This window comes from Bombina bombina, chromosome 3, assembly GCF_027579735.1.
Source record: "Bombina bombina isolate aBomBom1 chromosome 3, aBomBom1.pri, whole genome shotgun sequence".
In the NCBI taxonomy this organism is placed as follows: Eukaryota; Metazoa; Chordata; class Amphibia; order Anura; family Bombinatoridae; genus Bombina; species Bombina bombina.
Window position 1 is genome coordinate 680,418,301 of NC_069501.1, and position 19,555 is coordinate 680,437,855.

The following is a 19,555-nucleotide window of genomic DNA, read 5'->3' on the forward strand; positions in this document are numbered from 1 at the left end:
CCCTCCATTGGTATTGTGTCTGTTATTATTGGAGTGGTTGGTAGTATTGGTAGATCTAGGTGTCCTATTAATTCTATTGTATATGTATACTTGTCCTTTGGAATAATCCTCATTATCTCTTTCCATTTTTTTGTTTTTATTGAGGATGATTTGCTGCTGATAATCATCAGCTTTCTCATAAGTATCTTTCCTCAATAATTCAAATTGTGGGGATAGTTTATGTACCTCTATTTCTTGTTGTAATTTATCTATTTCAAGTCCTACTTCCTCAACAAGTGTTTGCCTATGTTTTATTAGGATATCCATAAGGGTCATAGAACAAGTATTTAGAGCGTTTTCCCAATCTCTAAGGACATCATCATTATTTTTGAAAGAACAATTTTTGAACATTCTAAGGCCTCTTGGTATTTGATTTTTGTTCTTATATTTTTTGAGAGTATCCAAATCCCACCAATGTCTGTGCTCGGTCTTAAGTAAAGACTCCAGTTTATTTAAAGAAGATTGCAAAGACAATGGTGGGCTGGATAATTCAGAAGTTGGGCTCAGTGGTTCAGCATTTGCCCTTTTGATTGCTCTTTCAGAGGAGGAAAGCATATTGAGACAATAATAAAAACAAAGATTAGAAAAATAAGATACAATATAAAATTAGTATGTAATTAAGAATGCAGCTACCCCTAGTGTTTGCCAAAGAAGTACAATATATATAGAGAGAGTGATGTGAACTAATAACACATCACGCCCTTAGGGGGCGTTTCCTTATTGTGAATATTCATAATGATTGGTGAAATGTACTGGTAAATATTCCTTATTAAGTGGTCATACAAAAGAATACTAAATTGAAATAATCAGATGGCAATACCGGATAAAGTTAATATAAAACATAAAATATAAATAAAATACAATAAAATAAAACCCAATACCAACAAACCTAAAAAAATGGAGTAAACAAGTTGTTTAAAATAAAAATAAAAGTCTATATATCCTTGATGATCCAAAGGCAGCACTCTGTCAAAGGATGGCAATCCTGATGTACAAAATCTGAAAAAGAGTAAAACACAGAGGCGCCAACATGGCCTAATATCGCCAGAGAAATAAAGCACAGCAACACAGATGAGTAGGATACTCACAAACAAAGAGCACCCAGCTGGTGCATATGTGGCAGGCTGAAACTTTTGCAGTGGTCCAGCTCACTGTGTCCTTGGCATAAAGGCAGTTGGAAATCCTCAGAAGGCCCAGATATCATATACCTAAATGAGCAAGAGAAAACAAACCAACATGGCCAAATATCATCTGAACAAGGACAGTAGGACCCAGAATGATTAAACTTACAAGATAGTCTGCACCTGAGGGTGCAAATTCAGCAAGCTGGAACCAAAATGTCACCCAGTAGACTACTGCAAAGGCAATCCTCAGCAAAAACCAGGAAGAAATATGTAGTTTTCACATAAAGTGATGAGCCACACAATAGCAAGTGTATATAATTTTAAAAAACTTTATTAATACAGCGACGCGTTTCTCAGCCTGCTCAGGGCTGTTTCATCAGGCTATGAACAAACATTGTGATACACTTGCTATTTAACAAATAATCTATAACAAAAAGAACTGATGTAATTGGTTAAGCAATTAACAATTAACAAACCGCACCCATAACACATCTAATGAGTGTGGTTGCTTGGTAACAGTTATATACACAAAAGGGTCAGGTAATGTCAAACATGTGTTAACTGATTCATATAAAATGATAACAATGACCACATATATAAACTGTAGTTGGCTCATAACATTCTGATAATCCCCACAATAAACATAAATAAAAACTACATTAAAAACAATTTTAAAAATATTCAATAGATAACCCCTAATGTAAACAATTCTATGAATTAAAATTGTATATTTAGTACAAGTACAAAAAGCATTTGTTATGCCATCATAATATAAACATACTATTAATCTAAATGTGTAGTAAATATATATGCCTAATAGAATCAGTTTGTGAACTAACCTCATTCCTGTCGAGTTTAAAAAAAAAAAGTTTGAGAGAGAATTGATACAAAGTATCATAGGTATTTACTTATAGTTTATATGCATATTTATATAAGATCTTATGTTAGCGTTGTGGACTAACTCAAATATTGTGAGATCTTATGTTAGCATTGTTGACTTGCTAAATATTGTCAACTAATCGTTGCTAGTTTGAGAACAAACCCCAGGGTAACTTAGTAATCAAGCTTAACCTTGTTCTGTTGCACGGCGCGAAGACTGCATCAGCTGTGTGTGTATGAATTTACAAACCCGTGTCTAACTATAGCTGGTGCGTCTAACTGACAAGGGAGTGTCAGAGAGTGGCCAATCTGTAGTATGATTTATCCAGCCAATCACGATGCTGAAGTGATATGGCAAAAAGATGAGGATCCAATGGAATTATGTGTAAGAAGCTCACAATAGACTGGCACGCCTCTTTCCTTCACAGGAAATATAATGTAGTGTATCAGCAGTAAAAGTTAAAGTTAAACTTGTGTGTCAGTCCGTGCGCAGAACACTTGCGCCACCGCTATTCAAGTGATAGACTAGCAGAAAAATGTTAGGGGTAAGGGCAGACACGCAGGCTCAAGATAATAGTAAAATCTAGCTCAATCGTAATACCTAACATGATGGACCTAAGGTGTTAAACTGGCACCTCTGTGTTTTACTCTTTTTCAAAAAATTAACCCTACCCAATGAAATTGCAGTGTAAACATTATATTGTTACTTAAGTGCCTGACACATGTATTTTGCTGTGGAGGAGGGGGTCACGGAAATGGAGGGTTTGCGGTAATGGGGTCCAATTAGAAAATTAAATGTTTAGGGGGGCTATTTTAGAGAAGGTTCATTTCTGTGGGTATCTTTAGTTGTGGGTAAATTTAAGGTGTTATTTTAATAATGGGGTTGTAGTGGAGGGTTACATGCAGTGTGTTACATGTAGTATAGCAGAGTTTATAGTGAGGAGATAGCTGTGGCTAGTTAGTGATTAGTGTTGATTGCACTTAATAGGAGGTTGTGGTTAGATGTATTCACAGTTAGGGGCTCACACTTTTTATCATATACTTATTAATAGGGTGACCATATTGCCGCTTTAAAAAGGTACACATATGAAAAATACATATGTCAGGGTTCTTATACAAAACATTTCTTTAAACAGCCCTGACTTATGTATTTTTCATATGTGTCCCTTTTTAAAGCGGCAATATGGTCACCCTACTTATTAACTAACAGACACCTAGATTATAAGTTTTGCACTATAGAGGATGCGAAACGAACAAAATAAAAGTTGAGCTATGCTGCCATTACAAGTTTTTGAAAAGCCGGCTTGTGCATGCAATATGGTTGCGATGATCTCCATACCGCACAAAATACAAGCACTGCTTTGACGTGCTCGTGAACACTTTCCCTAAAGACAACAATGGGGAGAGAGTGAAAAAAACTAACACCTGCAATTGCGGAATGAAAAGCTCTGTAACGCAGCCCCATTGATGCCTATGGGGAAAAACACCCTAACATAAACCCTAAGTCTAAACACCCCTAATCTGTTTCCCCGACATTGCTGACACCTACATAATGTTATTAAACCCTAATCTGCCGCTCCCAATACTGCCGCCACCGAAATAAATCTATTAACGCCTAATGTGCCGCTCCCGATATCGCCACCACTATAATAATAGTTATTAACCCCTATTCCCCCGCACCCCAACATCACCCACACTATAATAAAGATATTAACCCCTTTTCCGCCACTCCCCAACATCGCTGCCACTAAATAAAGTTATTAACCCCTAAACTTCTGGCCTCCCACATCACTACCACTAAATAAACCTATTAACCCCTAAACCACCAGCCCCCACATAGCAACAACCTAAATTAAACTATATTAACCCCTTAACCTAACCCTAACCATAACCCTAAACCTAACCCTAACCGTAACCCTAACCCTAAACCTTACACCCCCTAACTTTAACATAATTAAAATAGACCTAAATTAAAGTTACAATTATTAACTAAATAATACCTATTTAAAACTAAAAACAAACTTACCTGTGAAATAAAAATAAAACCAAAGATAGCTACAATATAACTAATATTTATATTGTAGCTAGCTTAGGTTTTATTTTTATAGATAGACTAGTTAGTATATAGTTATTAACTATTTACTAACTACCTAGTTAAAATAAATACAAACTTACCTGTGAAATAAAAGTAAAACATAAACTGCATTACACTAAAACCTAACATTACAAAAAAAAAAAAAAAATAACATTACAAAAAATAAAAAACGAAATGATCCAAAACAATACAAATTATTCCTATTCTAATACCCTGTTTAAATTCGAATCAGCCAATAGGAATGAGAGCTGCTTTTAGGATTTTAGCAGCTCTAATTCCTAATGGCTGATTTAAATTTTTCAGCCAGTAGGAATGCCATGGTACCCCCAGTATAAAAGGGGTACCTTGCATTTGGATACTCAGTGTGCAGCGTGAAGAGGACCTCCACTTCGGATCGATGGATTCCGTCTGGACCTCAGCCTTGGACCTTCGCCTGGACCTCTGCCTCCACGCATCGGCCACTCCGCCTCCGCAGGGATAAAAAAGATTCCGGCCCCTCGATAGATGAAGATGGAGCAGCCTGGATGAAGATGGAGCCTCTGGGATGAAGATCATTCAAGCCAGACTTCAGTAACTGTGAGTACCTAGAGGGGTTAGTGTTAGGTTTTTTTAAGGCTTTTTTGGTGGGGTTTTTTTTAGATTAGGGTTTGGGCTTGTCTTAAAAGAGCTGAATACTCTTTTAAGGGCAAGAAAAGAGCTTAATGCCCTTTTAAGGGCAACGCCCATAAAAATGCCCTTTATTATAGTGTGGGCAATGTTGGGGTGTGGGGGAATAGGGGTTAATAACTTTAGTATAGTGGCAACGATGTCGGGAAGCGGCGGAATAGGGGTTAATACATTTTATTAGTGGCGGCGATGTCCGGGGTGGCAGATTAGGTGTTAATAAGTGTAATATAGTGTTTGCAATGCAGGAGGGCCTTGGTTTAGGGGTTAATATGTAGTTTATGGGTGTTAGTGTACTTTGTAACAGTTTAGTTGCGTAAAACTCTTAACTACTGGTCTCAGATGGTGGTACGGATCGTGTCGGTATAGGCTGGAACGCAAGCATTTTAGCCTCATCGCAAAACTTGCAATGGCAGCGCTATGGGAATCCAATGGAAAAACTTTATTTTTTTGAGTGCAGGACTGACGTTGCGTTACCGACGAAAAGGATTCCGGTACAGCTATACCGACAAGACTCGTAATGGCTGCGTTTTTTCAGTGTTAAAACACGAACGCAAAACTCATAATCTAGGTGAGAGTGACACACAAACTTAAACTAAATATGTAGATTTTAAAGTTTAAACAAAATGACCATTACGGCAAGTGGCCCCTGGTACAGTAAAATAATAAAATAACATATAAATATTGGGAAAAATTAACTGTATGACTGGAACAAACCAACGTAAGTATCATAGAAGCTACTCATAAGTATATATTGACTAGAGCAGACTTAAAAGCATGAGACACAGTATATTACGTCTATGTACCTGAGCAAACAATTAGGTAAAATATGTAACACTTTATAAAGTTTATAACCACTAAATAATATAAGAAAAAAGGGAGAACAAGTCAAATAAACCCAGAGACAATTAACAAATTGTATAGTTATAGAGTGATGGGTATTAGCTAGTGGTGATTTCCCTCTTGTATATTATAGGCCACCCCATGACCTCAAATTTTACATTTACATAACATGAGGGGTTAGTTATATTTATAAATTTGGAAAACCATTAGATACATTGATGCCTATTTATCAAGCCTTCAACTGTGCTGCATTCGACGGCACCAATACGCTCGCCTAACATCGTGGCCGCGGACCTGAATATGCTCGTCTTATTTATCAAAAAAACTGTCAAAAAGCGGCGCACGAAGTAAGGGCGATAAGCAGCGGACTGTTGTTAACTAACATTCATCGATTTCACTGCTATTCGGCTTTTTCCCAACTTTATTTATACCCTGTCACTAAATACCGCCACTATACTAAAATGTTTAACCCCTATCACGCCGCTCCTGGACCCCGCTGCAACTTTAATAAAGTTATTAACCCCTATCCCGCCACTCCTGGAGCCCACTGCAACTCTAATAAAGTTATTAACCCCCATCCTGCTTCTCCCGGAGCCCACCACAACTCTGATAAAGTTATTAACCCTCATTCCGCCGCTCCCCGACACCGCCGCAACTAACTAAATGTATTAACCCCTATCCCGCTGATCCCGGAGCGCACCGCAACTAAATAAATGTATTAACCCCTAAACCCCTGGCCTTCCACATCACTACCACTTACTAAACCTATTAACCCCTAAACCACCAGCCCCTCACAACGCCATAAAATAAATTAAGCTATTAACCCCTAAAACTAACAACCCACTAACTTTACATTAAATATTAACTCATCCCTATCTTATAATAAATTTAAACTTACCTTTCAAATTAAAATAATCTATATTAAACTATTACTTAACCTATCCTAACTATTATATTTCAATTACATTAAACTTTATTAAACTATTAATTAACCTACCCTAACTATTATCCTAAAATTACATTAAACTATATTAAACTACTAATTAACCTACCCTAACTATTATACTAAAAATTACATTAAACTAAAAATTAAATTTACTATATTACATATTTAAAAACCTAACCCTACTCAAGTTATTTAAATCTACAATTAAAAATTACTAAGATACAAAAAAAATAACAACTAAGTTACACAAAATAATAGACACTAAGTTACAAAAAATAAAAAACACTAACGGCTAGATTTAGAGTTTGGCGGCTAAAGGGGTGCGTTAGCTACGCATGCTTTTTTTCTCCCGCACCTTTTAAATACTGCTAGTATTTAGAGTTCACAGAATGGCTGGGTTTTCAGTGCGTTAGGCTCCAAAAAGGGAGCGTAGAGCATAATTTAACGGCACTGCAACTCTAGATACCAGCGGTGCACGATATCCCCATAGAAAACAATGGGGCAGTTTGAGCTGAAAAAAAACCTAACACCTGCAAAAAAGCAGCGTTCAGCTCTTAACGCAGCCCTATTGTTTTCTATGGGGAAACACTTCCTACGTCTGCACCTAACACTCTAACATGTACCCCGAGTCTAAACACCCCTAACCTTAGACTTATTAACCCCTAATCTGCCGCCCCCGCTATCGCTGACACCTGCATATTTTTTTAACCCCTAATCTGCCGCTCCGTAAACCGCCGCTACCTACATTATAGTTATGTACCCCTAATCTGCTGCCCCTAACCCCTATATTATATTTATTAACCCCTAATCTGCCCCCCACAACGTCGCCGCCAGCTACCTACAATAATTAACCCCTAATCTGCCGATCGGAGCTCACCGCTACTATAATAAATTTATTAACCCCTAAAGCTAAGTCTAACCCTAACATTAACACCCCCCTAAGTTCAATATAATTTTTATCTAACGAAATAAATTAACTCTTATTAAATAAATTATTCCTATTTAAATCTAAATACTTACCTGTAAAATATACCCTAATATAGCTACAATATAAATTATAATTATATTGTAGCCATTTTAGGATTAATATTTATTTTACAGGCAACTTTGTATTTATTTTAACAAGGTACAATAGCTATTAAATAGTTAAGAACTATTTAACTACCTAGTTAAAATAATTACAAAATTACCTGTAAAATAAATCCTAACCTAAGTTACAATTAAACCTAACACTACACTATCAATAAATAAATTAAATACAATTCCTACAAATAAATACAATTAAATAAACTAACTAAAGTACAAAAAATAAAAAAGAACTAAGTTACAAAAAATAAAAAAATATTTAAACCTAATAGTGTAGTGTTAGGTTTAATTGTAGATAATTGTAGGTAATTTAATTAATTTATTTATTGATAGTGTAGTGTTAGGTTTAATTGTAACTTAGGTTAGGATTTATTTTACAGGTAATTTTGTAATTATTTTAACTAGGTAGCAATTAAATAGTTCTTAACTATTTAATAGCTATTGTACCTGGTTAAAATAAATACAAAGTTGCCTGTAAAATAAATATTAATCCTAAAATGGCTACAATATAATTATAATTTATATTGTAGCTATATTAGGGTATATTTTACAGGTAAGTATTTAGATTTAAATAGGAATAATTTATTTAATAAGAGTTAATTTATTTCGTTAGATAAAAATTATATTGAATCTCACCTAGATTATGAGTTTTGCGTTCGTGTTTTAACACTGAAAAAACGCAGCCATTACGAGTCTTGTCGGTATAGCTGTACCGGAATCCTTTTCGTCGGTAACGCAACGTCAGTCCTGCACTCAAAAAAATAAAGTTTTTCCATTGGATTCCCATAGCGCTGCCATTGCAAGTTTTGCGATGAGGCTAAAATGCTTGCGTTCCAGCCTATACCGACACGATCCGTACCACCATCTGAGACCAGTAGTTAAGAGTTTTACGCAACTAAACTGTTACAAAGTACACTAACACCCATAAACTACATATTAACCCCTAAACCAAGGCCCTCCTGCATTGCAAACACTATATTACACTTATTAACACCTAATCTGCCACCCCGGACATCGCCGCCACTAATAAAATGTATTAACCCCTATTCCGCCGCTTCCCGACATCGTTGCCACTATACTAAAGTTATTAACCCCTATTCCCCCACACCCCAACATTGCCCACACTATAATAAAGGGCATTTTTATGGGCGTTGCCCTTAAAAGGGCATTAAGCTCTTTTCTTGCCCTTAAAAGAGTATTCAGCTCTTTTAATTGTAGATAATTGTAGGTCAGCCAATCAGATTGAGCTCGCATTCTATTGGCTGTTCCGATCAACCAATAGAATGCGAGCTCAATCTGATTGGCTGATCGGATCAGCCAATCGGATTGAACTTGATTCTGATTGGCTGATTCCATCAGCCAATCAGAATTTTCCTACCTTAATTCCGATTGGCTGATAGAATCCTATCAGCCAATCGGAATTCGAGGGACGCCATCTTGGATGACGTCCCTTAAAGGAACCGTCATTCGTCGGGAAGTCGTCGGAAGAAGAAGATGGGTCTGCGGTGGAGGTCTTCAAGATGGAGCCGGTCCTCATCGGATGAAGATAGAAGATGCCGCTTGGAAGAAGATGGTTGCCGGTCCAGATCTACTCTTCTTCCCTGATAGGATGAAGACTTTGGAGCCTCTTCGGGACTTCTTCAGCCATCACTTGATAGAAGACTTCAGCCGGATGATGGATGTCTAGCCCCCGCTTGGGCTTGGATGAAGATTTCGGAGCCTGGAACGATCGGTGATACCTGGCATGGTGAAGACAAGGTAGGAAGATCTTCAGGGGCTTAGTGTTAGGTTTATTTAAGGGGGGTTTGGGTTAGATTAGGGGTATGTGGGTGGTGGGTTGTAATGTTGGGGGGGGTATTGTATGTTTTTTTTTACAGGCAAAAGAGCTGAATTCTTTGGGGCATGCCCCGCAAAGGGCCCTTTTAAGGGCTGGTAAGGTAAAAGAGCTTTGAACTTTTGTAATTTAGAATAGGGTAGGGCATTTTTTTATTTTGGGGGTCTTTGTTATTTTATTAGGGTGCTTAGAGTAGGTGTAATTAGTTTAAAATTGTTGTAATTTTTTTCTAATGTTTGTAAATATTTTTTTATTTTTTGTAACTTAGTTCTTTTTTATTTTTTGTACTTTAGTTAGTTTATTTAATTGTATTTATTTGTAGGTATTGTATTTAATTTATTTATTGATTATGTAGTGTTAGGTTTAATTGTAGATAATTGTAGGTAGTTTATTTAATTTATTTATTGATAGTGTAGTGTTAGGTTTAATTGTAACTTAGGTTAGGATTTATTTTACAGGTAATTTTGTAATTATTTTAACTAGGTAACTATTAAATAGTTATTAACTATTTAATAGCTATTGTACCTGGTTAAAATAAATACAAAGTTGCCTGTAAAATAAATATAAATCCTAAAATAGCTACAATATAATTATAATTTATATTTTAGCTATATTAGGGTTTATTTTACAGGTAAGTATTTAGCTTTAAATAGGAATAATTTATTTAATAAGAGTTAATTTATTTCGTTAGAATAAAATTATATTTAATTTAGGGGGGTGTTAGGGTTAGGGTTAGAATTACCTTTAGGGGTTAAAAAATGTATTAGAGTAGCGGTGAGCTCCGATCGGCAGATTAGGGGTTAATACTTGAAGTTAGGTGTCGGCGATGTTAGGGAGGGCAGATTAGGGGTTAATACAATTTATTATAGGGTTATTGAGGCGGGAATGAGGCGGATTAGGGGTTAATAACTTTATTATAGTAGCGGTGTGGTCCGCTCTGCAGATTAGGGGTTAATAAGTGTAGGTAGGTGGAGGCGACGGTGAGGGGGCAGATTAGGGGTTAATAAATATAATATAGGGGTCGGCGGTGTTAGGGGCAGCAGATTAGGGGTTCATAGGGATAACGTAGGTGGCAGCGGCGTGCAGTCAGCAGATTAGGGGTAAAAAAATTTTAATAGAGTGGCGGCGATGTGGGGGGACCTCGGTTTAGGGGTACATAGGTAGTTTATGGGTGTTTGTGTACTTTAGAGCACAGTAGTTAAGAGCTTTATAAACCGGCGTTAGCCCAGAAAGCTCTTAACTACTGACTTTTTTCTGCGGCTGGAGTTTTTTCGTTAGATTTCTAACGCTCACTTCAGCCACGACTCTAAATACCAGCGTTAGAAAGATCCCATTGAAAAGATAGGATACGCAATTGACATAAGAGATCTGCGGTATGGAAAAGTCGTGGCTGGAAAGTGAGCGTTAGACCCTTCAATGACTGGCTCCAAATACCAGAGGGCGGTAAAAACCAGCGTTAGGAGCCTCTAACGCTGGTTTTGACGGCTACCGCCCAACTCTAAATCTAGGCCTAAGTTAAACAAAATAAAAAATAAATTATCAAATATTTAAACTAATTACATCTAATCTAATAGCCCTATCAAAATAAAAAAGCCCCCCAAAATAAAAAATCTCTAACTTAAAATAAACTACCAATGGCCCTTAAAAGGGCCTTTTGCGGGGCATTGCCCCAAAGAAATCCGCTCTTTTACCTGTAAATAAAAATACAAACACCCCTCCAACAGTAAAACCCACCACCCACACAACCAACCCCACCAAATAAAAACCTATCTAAAAAAACCTAAGCTCCCCATTGCCCTGAAAAGGGCATTTGGATGGGCATTGCCCTTAAAAGGGCATTTAGCTCTTTTTCCGCCCAAAGTCCCTAACCTAAAATTAAAACCCAGCCAATAAACTCTTAAAAAAACCTAACACTAACCCCCGAAGATCCACTTACAGTTTTCGAAGACCCGACATCCATCCTCATCCAAGCGGCAGAAGTCCGCAGCGAAGCCGGCAGAAGTCTTCATCCAAGCAGGCCGAAGTCTTCATCCAACTGGGCAGAAGTCTTCATCTAGATGGCATTTTCTATCTTCATCCATCCGGCGCGGAGTGGCTCCATCTTCAAGACATCCAGTGTGGAGCATCCTCTTCTTACAATCGCCACTTAAGAATGACGTTTCCTTTAAATGACGTCACCCAAGATGGCGTCTCTTAGATTCCGATTGGCTGATAGAATTCTATCAGTCAATAGGAATTGAGGTTGAAAAAATCCTATTGGCTGTTGCAATCAGCCAATAGGATTGAGCTTTCATCCTATTGGCTGATCATCCAATCAGCCAATTGGATTGAGCTCACATTCTATTGGCCGATCGGAACAGCCAATAAAATGCCAGCTCAATCCGATTGGCTGATTGGATCAGCCAATCGGATTGAACTTCAATCTTATTGGCTGATTGCATCAGCCGATCAGATTTTTTCTACCTTAATTCGATTGGCTGATAGAATCCTATCAGCTAATTGGAATTGAAGAGACGCCATCTTGTATGACATCCCTTAAAGGAACCTTCATTCATCGGGAAGTTGTCGGTTGAAGAGGATTGCTCCGCTTCGGCTCCTTTGAAGATGGCTCCGCTCCGGATGGATGAAGATTGAAGACGCCGCTTGGATGAACACTTCTACCGGATGGAGGACCTCTTCTTGCCCTGCTTGGATGAAGACTTCTACCGGATGAAGGGCCTCCTCTGCGCACCTTGGATGAATTATTTAGCTCGGCTGGGTGAAGACGACTCAAGGTAGGATGATCTTCAGGGGGTTAACGATAGTTTTTTTAAGGGGGGTTTGGGTGGGTTAGAGTAGGGGTATGTGGGTGGTGGGTTGTAATGTTGGGGGGGGTATTGTATTTTTATTTTCAGGTAAAAGAGCTGATTACTTTGGGGCAATGCCCCACAAAAAGCCCTTTTAAGGGCAGATAAAAGAGCTGATTACTTTGGTAGTTTAGAATAGGTTAGGGCATTTTTTTATTTTGGGGGGATTTTTTATTTTATTAGGGGGCTTAGATTAGGTGTAATTACTTTAAACATCTTGTAATTCTTTTTTATTTTTTGTAATTTAGTGTTTGTTTTTTTGTATTATAGAATAGTTTATTTTATTGTATTTTAGGTTTGCTAATTGTAGGTAATTTATTTAATTAATTTAATGATAGTGTAGTGTTAGGTGTATTTGTAACTTAGGTTAGGATTTATTTTACAGGTAATTTTGTATTTATTTTAACTAGGTAGCTATTAAATAGTTATTAACTATTTAATAGCTATTGTACCTAGTTAAAATAAATACAAAGTTGCCTGTAAAATAAATATAAATCCTAAAATAGCTACAATGTAATTATTAATTATATTGTAGCTATCTTAAGGTTTATTTTATAGGTAAATATTTAGTTTTAAATAGGATTATTTTAGTTAATTTTAGGAATATTATTTTGTTTAATTTAAATTATATTTATGTTAGGGGGTTTTAGGGTTAGGGTTAGAGTTAGGTTTAGGGGTTAATAAATTTATTATAGTAGCAGCGACGGTGTGGGCGGGAGATTAGGGGTTAATAATTGTAGGTAGGTGGTGGCGATGTTAGGGAGGGCAGATTAGGGATTAATACTATTTATTCTAGTGTTTGCGATGCGGGAGTGTGGCGGTTTAGGGGTTAATACATTTATTATAGTGGCGGCAAGGTCTGGTCGGCAGATTAGGGGTTAATAAGTGTAGTTAGGTAGCGGCGACGTTGGGGGGCAGATTAGGGGTTAATAAATATAATATAGGGGTCGTGATGTTAGTGGCAGCAGATTAGGGGTTCATAGCTATAATGTAGGTGGCGGCGGGGGGCGGTCGGCAGATTAGGGGTTAAAATTTTTTATTAGAGTGGCGGTGATGTGGGGGGACCTCGGTTTAGGGTACATAGGTAGTTTATGTGTGATAGTGTACTTTGTAGCACAGTAGTTAAGATCTTTATATTCACGCGTTAGCCCATAAAGCTCTTAACTACTGACTTTTTTTGGCGGTAGGAGTCTTGTTGGTAGAGGGTCTACCGCTCACTTCTTCCAAGACTCCAAATACCAGCGTTAGGCAGATCTCAATTGGCGTAAGGGGATCTGCGGTAGCCTGGAGTCGCGGTGAGGAAGTGAGCGTTAGACCCTTTCCTGCCTGACTCTAAATACCAGCGGGCAGTAAAAAGCAGCGTTAGGACCCCTTAACGCTGCTTTTGACGGCTAACGCCAAACTCTTAATCTAGGTGTAAATGTTTTTTTTATGTCTAAAAATAGTCAAAAACTAAATATTTCTTGTGATATTAGATATGCTTTCTCAAAAGGACAAGAAAAAAAAATCTATATAAATTGAAAAAAAAAAAATAGATTGACAACTATTATTTACATTTACCATTTATAAAATGGCTTACAACTGCTAAAAAGCATTATTTTTTATATTTTAAAATGCCATAAAGACACGCAAAATATTCATGTATGAATTTTTACATTTTTATTTTCAAATATAAAAAACGAATCAATTACATAATAAATAAGGAATCATTTGCATGCATATTTTCTTTTCTACCCAAATCCAATTTAAGCCATAGTGACAGAATGGATACAGTGTATTGCAACAATTTTCTTTTTTCTGAAGTCACAGCAAAACAGCATGTTTGGTATGTCTGTATACTTTCTAATCATAGCAGGCGTGCATTTTTACAAGAAGTGCATCTAATGGGAACAAGCTCTGGGTCGTTGTTAGCTGTGGGGTATGGCATTTCCATTATGAAAAGTAGTGATCCATGAATACCTTAACATGCTGACTCAAAGTATGACTGTTACCTTCCATTTTCCTTAGCTTTCTTATTTCCATAGATAGTTTTTATAGAAACCTGTTTATAAAGTCCTGCAATTTTTAATTGTACAGATTCATATCCTCATAACTGTGTTAACCTTTCATATAGCTGGATTACAAAAACCCTAACTAGTTGTATGAATCTTAGGAATTCTACTAAGCAAGTGGTGGATTTCATATTCATTATCATAGACATTTGTACTGTCACAATACCTGTCTCATCTATCTGAAACCCTACACAAAATATGACACATAGCCATGTCAACAATCATATTGTCCAAATCTTTATTATACAGAAATGTAAACAGGAGCCATGAACACAATTTAAAGTCATTAAATGAGGTACAAGCAGCAGGAATAAAGATGCAAGTTGATGTATTAATGGCAAAGGCAAATTATTCTTACTATAATGCTTAATACAGTTTTATTACATCATTTTGCTGTGTGTTAAATCTTCATTGTACAAACCTGTTCATCAAGCCTAAACTGCAGATAGCTAGACAGTGGCTTTTACGCATTTCGGGTTGCGCTTGTATTACATGTTGTAAGTAAAAAGTTAGCTAAGCAAATATCACAACTGCGTTAACTTCTACCCATAGAAGTCAACGGAGAGTGTAAAATGAAAACAACACCTATACTCGCGTGCTAACCCGACAGGAGTTATTATTAGGTCATATTCCAATGTTCTTCACATACAGAACAATGTACTTTTTATTATATAGGCATATTTATATTATATATATAATTTTATATATATATATATATATATATATATATTTCTGGTGTTGACTGTCCCTTTAAGGCTTGATTTGACAACCTGCATGGCTAAGAGACCTACAAGTTGCCAACTTGTAACGTAGTTTAAATTGAAGTTTCTCCAAAGTTTCTGTGTTGGTTTATGGTAAATTGCTCTATTTTTGCTCAATTTTTTGTTATAGCATCAATTTTCACTTGTGATAGTTGCATAAACAGGAGATAAAGGCCCCTAGTTATCAACGTGTCTACTTACCTGCCTTCGTCAGCCCCAATACGCCCGCCTAAGCTCACCTCACATCGCCGCCGTGGCCCTGAATACTCTCGCCAAAGTTATCAAAAAAAGCTGTCAAAAAGCCGCGCACCAAATACGATCTCGCTGCTCTTCGGCTTTTTTACAGCTTTATTGATAAGCTGTCACTAAGCACCCACACTAAACTACACTGTTCTACCCCCTAAACCGCCACTCCTGGGCCCCGCTGCCACCTACATAATACCTATTAACCCCTATCCTGCCCCCCCTATACTGCCGCCACCTATAATAAATGTATTAACCCCTATACTGCCGATCCCGTACCCCGCCGCAACTAAATAAATTGTTTAATCCCTAATTAAACTTATTAACCCCTAATCTGCCCCCCCTACACCGTTGCCACCTATAATAAATGTATTAACCCCTATCCTGCCCCCCTATACTGCCGCCATCTATATTAAACTAATTAACCCCTAAACTTAAGTCTAACACTAACCCTAACACCCCCTAACTTAAATATTATTTTAATAAATCTAAATACAAATTACTCTTATTAACTAAATTAATCCTATTTAAAACTAAATACTTACCTATAAAATAAACCCTAATATAGCTACAATATTACTAATAATTATATTGCAGCTATTTTAGGATTTATTTTTATTTTACAGGCAAATTTAAATTTATTTTAACTAGGCACAATAGCTATTAAATACCAATTTACCTGTAAAATAAAAACTAATCTAAGTTACAATTACACCTAACACTACACTACCATTAACTACATTATTCCTATTTAAAAATAAATACTTACCTGTAAAATAAACCCTAAGATAGCTACAATGTATTTAATATATATTTTACAGGTAACTTTGTATTTATTTTAACTAGGTAGAATAGTTATTAGTTATTAACTATTTAATAACTACCTAGATAAAAGAAATACAAAATTACCTGTAAAATAAATCCTAACCTAAGTTACAATTAAACCTAACACTACACTATCAATAAATAAATTAAATTAATTAACTACAAATACCTACAATTAAATACAATTAAATAAACTAAGTTACAAAAAATAAAAAAATATTACAAGATTTTTAATCTAATTACACCTAATCTAAGCCCCCTAATAAAATAACAAAGCCCCCCAAAATAAAAAAATGCCCTACCCTATACTAAATTACAAAAGTTAACAGCTCTATTACCTTACCAGCCCTTAAAAGGGCCTTTTGCGGGGCATGCCCCAAAGAAATCAGCTCTTTTGCATGTTAAAAAAAACACACAACCACATCCCAACATTACAACCCACCACCCACATACCCCTACTCTAACCCAACCCCCCCTTAAATAAACTACCCCCCTGAAGATCTCCCTACCTTGAGTCGTCTTCACCCAACCGGGCACCGATGGACCAAAAGAGGGCATCCGGAGCGGCAGAAGTCTTCATCCTATCCGGGCAGAAGAGGACATCTGGACCGGCAGACATCTTCATCCAAGTGCCATCTTCTATCTTCATCCATCCGACGAGGAGCGGCTCCATCTTCAAGACCCCCGGGCGGAACATCCTTCTTGACCGACGACTAGACGACGAATGAAGGTTCCTTTAAGTGACGTCATCCAAGATGGCGTCCCTTGAATTCCGATTGACTGATAGGATTCTATCAGCCAATCAGAATTAAGGTAGGAAATCAGATTGAGCTCATATTCTATTGGCTGATTGGATCAGCCAATCAGATTTTTCCTACCTTAATTCCGGAACAGCCAATAGAATGCAAGCTCAATCTGATTAGGATCAGCCAATCCGATTGAACTTGAATCTGATTGGCCAATAGATAGAATCCTATCAGCCAATTGGAATTCGAGGGACGCCATCTTGGATGACGTCACTTAAAGTTAGGGGGTTGTTAGGGTAAGTGTTAGACTGAAGTTTAGGGGTTAATTAGTTTAATATAGATGGCAGCGGTATATGGGGGGCAGGATAGGGGTTGATAAATTTATTATAGGTGGCGACGGTGTAGGGGGGGCAGATTAGGGGTTAATAAGTTTAATATAGGTGGCGATGGGGTCCGGGAGCGGCAGTTTAGGGGTTAAACAATTTATTTAGTTGCGGCGGGGTACGGGATCGGCAGTATAGGGGTTAATACATTTATTATAGGTGGCGGCGGTATAGGGGGGGCAGGATAGGGGTTAGTAGGTATTATGTAGGTGGCGCCGAGGTCCGGGAGTGGCGGTTTAGGGGTTAATCAGTTTATTATAGTTGCGGCGGGGTCAGGGAGTGGCGGTTTAGGGGGTAATACATTTATTTAGTTGCGGCGGTGTAGGGGGGCAGATTAGGGGTGTTTAGACTCGGGGTACATGTTAGGGTGTTAGGTGCAGACATCTCCCATAGGAATCAATGGGATGTCGGGCAGCAGCGAACATAAACTTTCGCTATGGTCAGACTCCCATTGATTCCTATGGGATCCGCTGCCTCTAGGGCGGCGGATTGAAAACCAGGTACGCTGGGCCGGAAAAGTGCTGCACGTACCTGCTAGTTTTTTGATAACTAGCAAAAGTAGTCAGATTGTGCCGAACTTGTGTTCGGAACATCTGGAGTGACATAAAAATCGATCTGTGTCGGACTGAGTCCGGCAGATCGAAGCTTACGTCACTATATTCTACTTTTGCCGGTGTGTAGGGCTTGATAACTAAGGCAAATCAGCCTCACCACAAATACACTGCGGAATTCCAGGGTATTTGAGGTTGACGGCTTGATAACTAGAGGCCAAATAGTCTAGATAATAAAAAATATTTTTTTTTAGGTTGAAGCATAATGATCTCCATTCCAGTCTCTTAAACACACAATGTGAGAATCTAGTGCCTGACTGGCTGTCCTTAACATCAATCATTAGTAATACTATGACAGGATTGGGCATGGGGACAATGGACACGTAAATGGTCAGACCCCCTGTACATCATAACAAACAAAGTAGCTGATTACCCACACATCATAGCTCCATCCCCCCTTTCATGTTCCTTCTGGACCCTTTTTTTGGTAACAAACAGCACAAATAAACAGATTATTCAAGCAATAGTTTGTTCTGTTTGTAAGGCAGATTCACAGCTTAATTCATTTGTTTTTTTCTTACATTACCCCACTCAAAAGCCAAAAATAATTCTGAATGCCCAGAAATATTGTAATTAACTTTTAGTGGTTTTACTTATTGATTCAAATTGCTGTGACATTGTTTATAAATGGATGCCCTGCTTAAGAATATTTAATGAATGGCAAAAATAAAAGCCATATAAATCAGTTCTTCTAATTTGCTGGAATATAATAAAAAAAGGAAATCATACCCCCTCCTTCCAATGCACTGCAGAGTTCTTGCACTGCATACTCTCAAGTATTAAAATGATAGAAAAGTAACCAGATCTCTTTCTGTTTCTTCTTTTGCTAAAAAGGCTGAGAAACATTGATTTCACTAATCTGCAAAGTAAAAACTTGCAATGAAGTCAACCTTTTAGTTTACAGCTTGGTTGTCATAAGGATTGTAACAGATAATTAATCCTGCTAAATTAAATCACTTATTATAGAAGAAGAATGATACTGTCAGAGCCAATGGAAATTCTGGCAACGTCTTCCTGAAGTAACATATTTATCCATTTGTCCTGTACTTTTTATATAAAGGGTACAGATATTGTTCCATATCAATATTTAGTCAGTGAGTCCTCTAGATTGGATATGCCAGATCTTTAAAAGTGTTTTTTTCTGAAATATTCATCATGGCATATGTACCAGTATTTTTACACAATCCTGTCTACAAAGAGGAAGAGCCCATTAGGAGCTAGATTTAAGTGGCATGTTATTTAGCTATTTTGTTATTTAGAAGTAATCTTTTATATTAGTATTAGTATGAAAGCAAAAGGTTTAAAAATGAGCGAAACCCGCGGCCAGCACGCACTAGCTAAAGGACTTCAGATATCACAACTGTGCTAACTTATTCTCCACATAGACTTCAACGGAGAGTGCAGAATAAAACTAACAATTATCACTCTTGTGCTCACCCTCAAATACAAGAAAATGTTAAATATTATATTAAATATATATATATATATATATATATATATATATAGAGAGAGAGAGAGAGAGAGAGAGGGATCTATATATACCTATATATCTATTCCTATGGGTATATAGGTACATATTT